Source organism: Odocoileus virginianus, chromosome 31, assembly GCF_023699985.2.
Source record: "Odocoileus virginianus isolate 20LAN1187 ecotype Illinois chromosome 31, Ovbor_1.2, whole genome shotgun sequence".
Classification (NCBI taxonomy): domain Eukaryota; kingdom Metazoa; phylum Chordata; class Mammalia; order Artiodactyla; family Cervidae; genus Odocoileus; species Odocoileus virginianus.
In genome coordinates, this window is record NC_069704.1 from 25,635,648 (window position 1) to 25,645,823 (window position 10,176).

Consider the following 10,176-nt stretch of genomic DNA (forward strand, 5'->3'; position numbering starts at 1 on the left):
GGTCATATGGTAATTTTATTCCTAGTTTTTAAGGAATTTCCATATTGTTCTCCACAGTGGCTATATCAATTTATATTCCTACCAACAGTACAAGAGAGCGCCTTTTTCTCCACATCCTCTCCAGCATTTATTGATTGCAGATTTTTTTGATGACCAGTGTAAGATGATACCTCATCATAGTTTTGATTTACATTTCTCTAATAATGAGGGATGTTGAGCATCTTTCCATGTGTTTATTAGCCACCTGTTTGTCTTCTTTGGAGAAATGTCTGTTTAGGTCTTCTGCCCACTTTTTGATTGGGCTGCTTGCTTTTCTGATATTGAGTTGTTTGAGCTGCTTATACATTTTGGAGATTAATCCTTTGTCAATTACTTCATCTGCAGTTATTTTCTCCCATTCTGAGGGTTGTCTTCTCATCTTATTTATTGTTTCCTTTGCTGTGAGAAGATTTTAAGTTTAATTAGGCCCCACTTGTTTATTTTTTCTTTTAATTTCCATTACTCTAGCAGGTGGGTCATGGAGGATCTTGCTATGATATATGTCACAGAGTGTTCTGCCTATGTTTTCCTTTTAGAGTTTTATAGTTTTTGGTCTTACCTTTAGATCTTTGATCCATTTCAAGTTTATCTTTGTGTATGGTGTTAGGAAGTGTTCTAATGTCATTCTTTTACACATAGCTGTCCAGTCTTCCCAGCTCCACTTACTGAAGAAACTGTCTCTTCTCCACTGTATATTCTTGCCTCCTTTATCAAAATTAAAGTGCCCATAGGTGCATGGATTTATTTCTGGGCTTTCTATCTTGTGCCATTGGTCTGTGTTTCTGTTTTTGTGCCAGCACGATACTGTCTTGATGACTGTAGCTTTGTAGTATAGTCTGAAGTCAGGAAGGTTGATGCCTCCAGCTCCATTATTCTTTCTCAAGATTGCTTTGGCTATTCAGGGTCTTCTGTGTTTGCATATGAACTGTGAGACATTTTGTTCGACTTCTATGAAAAATGCCATTGGTAGTTTGATCAGAATTGCACTGAATCTGTAGATTGCTTTGGGTAGTATAGTCATTATCACAATATTGATTCTTCCAATCCAGGAGCAAGGCATATCTCTCCATCTATTTAGGTCATCTTTCTTTCATCAGTGTCCTACAGTTTTCTGTATACAGCTCTTTTGTCTTCCTAGGTAGGTTTATTCCTAGGTATTTTGTTATTTTTGTTGCAATGATAAATGGGATTGATTCCTTAATTTCTTTCTGACTTTTCATTGCTAGTGTATAGGAATACAACTGACTTCTGTGTCTTAATTTTATATCCTGCAAATTTACTAATTTCACTGATTAGGTCTAGCAATTTTCTGACAGTATCTTTAGGCTTTTCCATGTATAGTATCATGTCGTCTTCAAACAGTAAGAGTTCTACCTCTTTTCCAATTCTAGATTCCTTTTCTTTTTCTTCTGTTTGCCATGGCTAGGACTTCCAAAACTATGTTGAATATTAGTGGCAAGAGTAGGCCCCCTTGTCTTGTTCCTAGTCTTAGTGGAAATGCTTTCAGATTTTCACCATTGAGGATAATGTTTGCTGTGGGTTTATCATATGTGGATGTTATTATGTTGAGGATTTTTGCAACTATGCTTATCAGTGATATTGGCCTGTAATTTTCTTTCTGTGTGATGTCATTATCTGGTTTTAGTATCAAGGTATTGGTGGCCTCATAGAATGAGTTTGTACATGTTTCTTCCTCTGCAATTTTTTGGAAGAATTTAAGGACAGGCATTAGCTCTTCTCTAAATAGTTGACAGAATTCACTTGTGAAGCCATCTGGCCTTAGGCTTTTGTGTTTTGGGAGATTTCTTTTCACAGTTTCAATTTCAGTGCTTGTGATAGGTTGTCCATAATTTTCTATTTCTTCCTGGTTCAGTCTTGGAAAGTTAAACTTTTCTAAAAATCCGTCCATTTCTTCAGGTTGTCCATTTTACTGACATACAGTTGTTTGTAATAGTCTCTTATGATTCTTTGTATTTCTGCATTGTCTGCTGTGACCTCTCCTTTTTCATTTCTGATTTTGTTGATTTGAGGCTTCTCCCTTTTCTTAATGAGCCTGGCTCATGGCTTGTAAATTTTGTTTATCTTCTCAAAGAATCAGTTTTTAGTTTTATTAATCTTTACTATCGTTTCCTTCATTTCTTTTCATTAATTTCTGCTCTGATCTTTATGACTTCTTTCCTTCTACTAACTTGGGGATTTTTGGTTCTTCTTTTTCCAGTTGTTTTACGTGTAAATTAGGTTGTCTATTTGATGTTTTTCTTATTTCTTGAGGTAAGATTGTATTGCTATAAACTTCCTTCTTAGAATTGCTTTTGTTGCATACCATAGGTTTTGAGTCATGTCTTTGTTGTTATTTGTTTCTAGGAATTGTTTTATTTCCCCTTTTATTTCTTCAGTAATCTGTTGGTTATTTAGAAATATATTGTTTAATCTGAATATATTTGTGCTTTTTACAGTTTTTCTCCTGTAATTAGTATCTAGTCTCATAGCAGTGTGATTAGAAAAGATGCTTGATACTATATCAATTTTCTTAAATTTACCAAGGCTTGATTGGTGATCCAAGATGTGGTCTATCCTGTAAAATGTTCCATGTGCACTTGAGAAGAAAGTGTATTCTTCTGCATTTAGATACAATGCCCTAAAAGTTTCAATTAGGTCCATCTGGTCTAATGTGTCATTTAAGGCTCATATTTCCTTATTAATTTTCTGTTTTGATGATCAGTCCATCGGCGTAAGTGGGGTGTTAAATTCCCCTACAATTATTGTATTACTGTCAATTTCCCTTTTTATGTCTGTTAGTGTTCGCCTTATATATTGATATGCTCCTATGTTGAGTGCATAAATACTTACAATTGTTATGTCTTCTTGGATTGATCCCTTCATCATCATATAGTGTCCTTCCTTATCTCTTCTATTAATAATATTCTTTATTTCATGGTTTATCTGATTTGAGAATTACTACTCTACTTTTCTTTTGATTTCCATTGGTATGGAATATCTTTTTCTATCCTCTCATTTTCAGTCTGTATGTGTTTCCAGGTCTGAAGTCAGTCTCCTATAGACAGCATACATATGAGTCTTGTTTTTGTGTCCATTTAGCCAATCTGTGTCTTTTGGTTGGAGCATTTAATCCATTTACACTTAAAAGTAATTATTTATATATATATATACACACATATATGTTCCCATTGGCATTTTCTTGTTTTGGGTTTGTTTTTGTAGGTTTCCTTCCCTTATGTTTCCTGCCTATATAAGTCTCTTTAACATTTGTTGTATGCTAAATTCTCTTAACTTTTGCTTGTCTTTAGCTTTTGATTTCTCCATCAATATTCAATGAGATCCTTGCTGGGTAAAGTAATCTTGGTTGTATATTTTTCCCTTTCAGAACTTTAAATGTATCCTGCCATTCCTTTCTGGCCTGCAGCTTCTGCTGAAAGATCAGCTGTTAATCATATGGAGTTTCCTTTGTATGTTATTCGCTGCTTTTCCCTTGTTGCTTTTAATACTGTGTTTAATCTTTGCTAGTTTGATTAGTATATGTCTTGGTATGTTTCTCCTTGGGTTTAGCCTCAATGGGACTCTCTGGGCTTCTTAACACTTGATGGACTATGTGCTTTCCCATGTTAGGAAAATTTTCAACTATAATCATTTCAAAAATTTTCTCAGACTCTTTCTTCTTTTATTCTTCTGGGACCCCTATAATTTGAATGTTGATGCATTTAATATTTGACCAGATGTCTCTGAGATTATCCTCTATTCATTTCATTCTTTTTCCTTTACTCTGCTCTTCAGCAGTTATTTTCACCATTCTATCCTCCAATTCACTTATCTGTTGTTCTGCCTCAGTTATTCTGCTATTGATCCCTTCCTATTTTTAATTTCAGTAATTGTTTTTTGTGTGTCTGTTTATTCTTTATTTTTTCTAAGTCCTTATCGAATGTGTTAACTGATTCTTGCATTTTCTCCATTCTATTTCCAAGGTTTTGGATCATCTTTATTATCATTACTCTGAATTCTTTTCAGGTAGTTTGATTATTTCCTCTTTGTTTATTTGAGTTTTGAACTTGCTCCTTCATTTTTGCAATATTTCTCTGTCTTTTCATTTTTTTCTAACTTACTGGTTTGAAGACTCCTTTCCCCAGGTTTTAGGGTCATAGCTCTTCTTTTTAATCTCTGCCCTTGGTGGTTGAAATTGGTCCAGCAGTTTGGATAAGCTTCTTATTTGGAGGGACTTGTACCTACATTCTGGTGGGAGGAAGTGAGTTTTTTTCCCTCTGATGGGAAGGGCACTTCAGTGCCTTTCTGGGGAGTGTCTGTGGGAAGCCTGTCCGCTGATGACTGGGTTTATGTTTTCATCATGCTTCTTATTCGGGTGAGGCATCCTGCACTGTGTGTTGCCAGCAGTTAGGTGACATCAGGTCTTAGACAGAGGGGGAAGCCTTCATGGGAGTTCTCAGTAATTAGTACTCCCTGGGATCAGGAATTCTCTGGCAGTCTAGTGTCCTGGACTCAGTGCTCCTACTCCAGAGAGAGTTGCCCATTCTTAACAGTGTCCTGTACATAAGGCCCCCAGAACTGGACCAGTGGCAGATTCAGCCCCAATCTCCAGTTGGCAAATGAAGCCCACAGCCCCACCAACTAAGATTCTATTAAGTCACTGTATGGACTCTATTAAGAGGAAAGGGTCTCATAGTGCCCACAGGTGAGCATTCATGGTGAGAAATGGTGACTTATCATAGTAAAAACAGAAGTTCTCCATCCACATCAGCCCTAAGGACAAGGCCTAGGAAATTCAAAACAGAAAGGGCACTACAGTTCAGACAGAATGTAGATTTGGAGAGAAATTTGAAGCAAGATAAAGCCATAATCTGGCTCTTCCTTCCCCTCCACTTATATACCCAAGATTTGAAATGTAATATTTGAAACTAAGAATGGACAGTCATAAAATACCCTAGGTCTTCAGCAAGTCAATTTCATGACAAAATTTTTTAGAGGGGAGATTTTCCTTAACACAAATCCACTTAAGAAATAAACATCATTCTTCAGATGTCAGATGACATGTCAGATGATGTTTATTTCTTAAGTGGATTAGCCTCGACTGACTAATCTGCACAAGTGAAAGTGAATGTGATAGTGGCTCAGTTGTGTCAACTCTTTGAGACTCCATGGACTGTAGCCCACCAGGCTCTTCTGTACATGGGATTTCCCAGGCAAGAATACTGGAGTGGGTTGCCATTCCCTTCTCCAGGCAATCTTCCCAACCCAGGTATCGAACCCCAGTCTCCTTCACTGCAGGCAGATTCTTTACCATCTGAGCCACTAGGGATCTGCACAAACGAACTGAAAAACATTTTGGGAACTATGAAGGCCAATTCAAATGAATTGGGTATTAGGTGACATTAGAGAATTATTGTGAATATTGTTAGGTAAGATCATGATATCCTGGATACAGAGAAAAACAAATCATTATTAAGAAATGAAGCTGAAGTGCGGAGAGTAAAATGACATAATTTGCAATTTTTTCTTAATGTTAAAACTTCAACAAGTTAATAGTATAAAGAAAGAAAGGTCTTGTGGAATAAAAGGAGACTGAAGAGATATTCAAATGCCATGTGAGGACCTTATTTAGACATTTTTGAGGCAATCAAGGAAATATGAACACTGATGAGATATTAGATGACATTAAAGAATCGATTTTAATTTTGTTAGGCTTAGGCTAAAGATAGGCTGTGCTGATACTCTCTGCAAATAATTGTTGCTGTGCTTAAAGAAGTTAAAATATACAACTAACAGCATTTAACAGTGAGAAACTAGATGCTATTCCATTAAGATCAGAAACGAGGCAGGAATGTCACCTTTCACCACTCCTATTCAACATCATGCTGGAATTCCAGGCTAATGTAAGAAGACAAGAAAAAGAAATAACAGGTATACTGACTAGGAAAAAGAAATGAAACTGTCTTTTCTGAAGATGACTTGATTGTCTACGTGGTGGTGGTGTTCAGTCACTAAGTTGTGTCTGACTCTTTGTGACCCCATGCACTATAGCCCAAAGGTTCCTCTGTCCTTTCCAAGCAAGAATACTAGAACGGGTTACAACTGCCTTCTCCAGAGGATCTTCCTGACCCCAGGGATCAAGCCCAGGCTCCTGCATCGCAGGTGTATTCTTTACTGACTGAGCCACCAGGGAAGTCCAACTGTCTATGTAGAAAATCCAAGATTTCTTTCTAGAACGTGTGATTATATCAAAGCTTCAGGACACAAGGTTAATATACAAAAATCAACTGCTTTCCTATATGCCAGCCATGAACATATGGAATTTGAAATCAAAAACATTACAGTAGCATCCAGAAAAATGAAAATACTTAGATATAAATCTTTTAAAAATTTGTGTAAGATATACATGAGGAAAACTACAAAACTCTGCTGAAAAAAATAAAAGATCTAAAACAATGGATAGTCCATATTATGGATAGGTAGACTTGATCTGATATTGTTAAAACGTCAGTTCTTTCCAACTTGATCTATACATTCAATCCATCAAAATTCCAGCAAGTTACTTTGAAGATGTCAACAAACTGGTTCTAAAGTTTATATGGAAAGGCAAGTGACCAAGAGAGACAACACAATACTGAAGAATAACAAAGTCAGAAGACTGACATGACTAGATTCTAAACTTACTATAAAGCTACAGGAATTAAATATGTGGTAGAGCCAAAAAATAAATTAAAAAAAAAAATAGACAAACACATCAATGGAACATAATAGAGCACAGAGAAATAGACACACATAAATAAAGTCAACAGAGCAAGAAAAAATTCAATGGAGAACAGACTATCTTTTTATTAAACAGCAGGACTGGAACAACTGAACTTCCACATACACAGACCTTACATCTTCCACAAAAATCAACTTAAAATGGATAACAGACTTAAAGGTAAAGCATGAAACTATAAAACTCCTGGAAAATAACATGGGAAAAAATTCAGATGACCAGGGACTTGGCAATGTCTTTTCACATATGACAGCAAAAACACAATTCATGAAAGAAAAAATAAAATGGTAAGCTGGAGTCTGTTAGGATTTTAAAAATTCTGTTCTGTAAAACATACTAGCAAGAAAATAAAAAGTCAAGTCACAGTCTGGAAAAAATACATGAAGTAAAAAAAATGACAGAGTAGAAAAGAGACACAGAAGCACAATCACTAAGTTAAATCATTTTAACTTAATCACAATCATTAAGTTAAAAAAAAAAAACAACTTGGGCTTCCCTGGTGGCTCAGACGGTAAAGAATCTGCCTGCAATGCAGAAGACCCGGGTTCAATCCCTGGTTTGGGAAGATCTTCTAGAGAAGGGAATTGCTACCCACTCCAATATTCGTGCCTGGAGAATTCCATGGACAGAGGAGCCTGGAGGGCTACAGTCCATGGGGTCGCAAAGAGTCGGACACAATTGAGCAACCAACACTTGACTTAGAAAGCACACTGACCACACAGGACTATTGCTCTCAAAATAGTACTCCTCACCATCACTGTTTTGCCAGCACTCCAAGGCCCTGAGAATTAGTGTGAATGGATGTGGAGAGAAACAATGCAGGAACAACTGAAGATGGAAAGACCTGAATGAGGGCAGAGGAATGTGCCCCAGGACAGCTGTGCAGGAATGTACTCCATCAAGAACAAGCCTCTCTTCCTGGGACATCACCTACAGCTCTGTGCCAGAGAGGAGACATGACTTTGGCATAAGATATCAAAGATATATATAAGATATTATAAGATATAAGATATCACACCCTCCTTTAGTACCAAAGACACCATAAGAATAAAACAAGGAAGTACTATCATCTGAGGCAGGTCGGCCAGGCCCCTAGGAACCCTCTCCTCCTTAACAGGCAGTCCCCTCTGAATGTGAGGGAGCAGACTGCACCAAGGCAAAACCTGGTACAAGAGAAGTAGTTCCAGCCTCAGTATTCTCTCCCAGTTCAGACAGTGGACTGGACACCCCCAAGCCTGCAGTTGAGGAGCACTTCACTAAGGTAAGGTATCAGATACAGGCATGGAAGAGAAACACAATACAAGGGACAGAATTGGGAAGTGGGTTTTAGAACAAGCCTTCTCTAATGTTATGCTGATAATTCAGCATGACGTTAATCTTCTACGTGCCTATAAAGGTTAGTAAAAACAGAAATGAACATTATATTAACAGGTACCAGACCCCTGTTTTACCTCTTTCCACACTCCCCAACAGCTCCAGGAGGTTCAGCAGTTTGCCCAAGGACACTCACATATAGGCAGACCTGTATGTGAAATCTCCCTATGGAGGCCAGGGCTCCCACAACAGGCCTGACATAGGCCCTCAGGGAGAGGAAATGTCCAAAGAGATATATACCTGAGGTTGCAGATTTGGGGGAGAAAGAACAGGGCTCTTGTTGAGAAGTGGTGAATCTGTGTGAAGAATCCAGGAGACCTCACAGCTACTTCTGTGCATGTTTATAATGTTTTCATAAAGCAAAATTTAAAATAAAATTTAAGTCTGGACGTCTTACCACCCTCTCCTCACTCTCTCATCCCCAGTAATTCAGGGAGTCAGCCCACCAGTCCCCTACGGCTTGAACAAAGTTTCCTGCACTGTGGGCTCCACTCCAAGCTGCTGGAAGAGCCCCAGCACCAGAGGAGGAGTCAGACAACTTCGGGAGGAGTCTCAGATGTGAGCACAAGGGTGCCTCACGCAAACGCGGGGTGTCTGACTCCCACCCGGCCCTTCCAACTCCCCCAGGAGCCCGTGGGGCCCGAGGCCGCTGACCCAAGTTCCCCCCACCACCATCGTCAATCAAGAAGTCTGAGTGTCTGCCTCATGCGAGTCCTCCCCTCAAAACCTAGGTCCTTAGGGCCAAATGGCACCTCCATCACCAGGTAGGAATCATCCAGCCGCGCCCCCCCCCCACCCCCCCCCAGTTAACACCAAGGAAGAATGTTCAAGGCACGCATTCAGCAATGGGGACGTTTGCTCCGGACAAAGGTTTCTTGTGTCCCCCAAGCCACCCGCACCAGTCTCGACCCCTCAGGAAGGGCGCTGAGTACCGAGCACCGCTGGACACTGAGCGACCCGAGACCTCTGCCAACAGCTCCTCCGAGGTGGACTGCGCCTGATCCCGGGGTGGGGGGGGAAATGAAATCAAACCTCAAAGAACCCGCGGACAGGGCGTACCAAACCTGCCCGCCCTCTCCCGCCTTTCCGGAGCCTCTATCCCTCGGACTCAGCAGCCAGAGGCGGGATAGCTCACCACAGCGCTGACAGACTGTCACCACGTCCAAAAATACGACAGCGTGGCTCGGAAGTACGCTACCCACAAAACCTCGGGGCGGGGACTACAATACCCAAAGTTCCCCGGGGTGCGAAATCGCACAACCTTAAACGCTCCAGAGCTTAAGACCGCGCTCAGTGAGCTAGAGGCGCGGGACTACACTACCCACAATGCCCCCGGGGGAGGGCATGCCGCCCAACTTTACCTGGTTCTTCAACTGTAGTACTCTCACTCAAATTTCAGAATTACAGTCACTTGGGCCCTGGGAGAAATTGTGAAAAACTAGACAAGAGCTTCCCTGGTGGCTCAGGCGGTAAAGAATCTGCCTGCAATGCGGGAGACCTGAGTTCGATTCCAGGGTTGGGAAGATCCCCTGGAAAATGGCATGGCACCCCACTCCAGTATTCTGATCTGGAGAATCTACATGGACAGAAGAGCCTGGCACACTACAGTCCATGGGGTAGCAAAGAGTCAGACACGACTGAACGCTTAGCACAGCACACACATTTACAGAATAGACAAGATGTGGGGGTGGTGGCTGGTGGCTTTGTGGTGGAGTGTGTGTTTCGCATTTATGAGATCCGTGTTTTAATCCCTGGCACCTCCATCTTCATGGGGTTTCCCAGGTGGCGCTAGTGGTAAAGAACCCTCTGTTAGTGCAGGGTAGATGTAAGAGGCGTGCGTTTCATCCCTAGGTTGGGAAGATTCCCTGGAGAAGGACACGGGGCAACCTACTCCAGTATTCTCGCCTGAAGAATTCCACGGATAGAGGAGTCTGGCGGGCTGCAGTCCATAGGGTCGCACAGAGTTCGTCTGACTGAAGTGGTTTAGC

The 10,176-nt window shown here is 40.4% G+C and overlaps 1 protein-coding gene across 6 annotated transcripts in view; it reads right to left on the minus strand.

Moving 5' to 3' along the window:
* Nucleotides 1–9,392, minus strand: part of ZNF169 (zinc finger protein 169) — a 47,614-nt gene extending 38,222 nt beyond the window's left edge. For 3 of the 6 annotated variants that reach the window (XM_070459428.1, XM_070459427.1, XM_070459424.1), the window contains exon 1: nucleotides 9,324–9,392. The gene's annotated coding sequence lies outside the window, so the exon portion shown is untranslated. Of the gene's footprint in view, nucleotides 1–9,120; nucleotides 9,228–9,247 lie in introns of those variants that run through there. The other 3 variants (XM_070459425.1, XM_070459429.1, XM_070459426.1) reach the window with 2 other exon arrangements.
* Nucleotides 9,393–10,176: the final 784 nt, after the last annotated feature.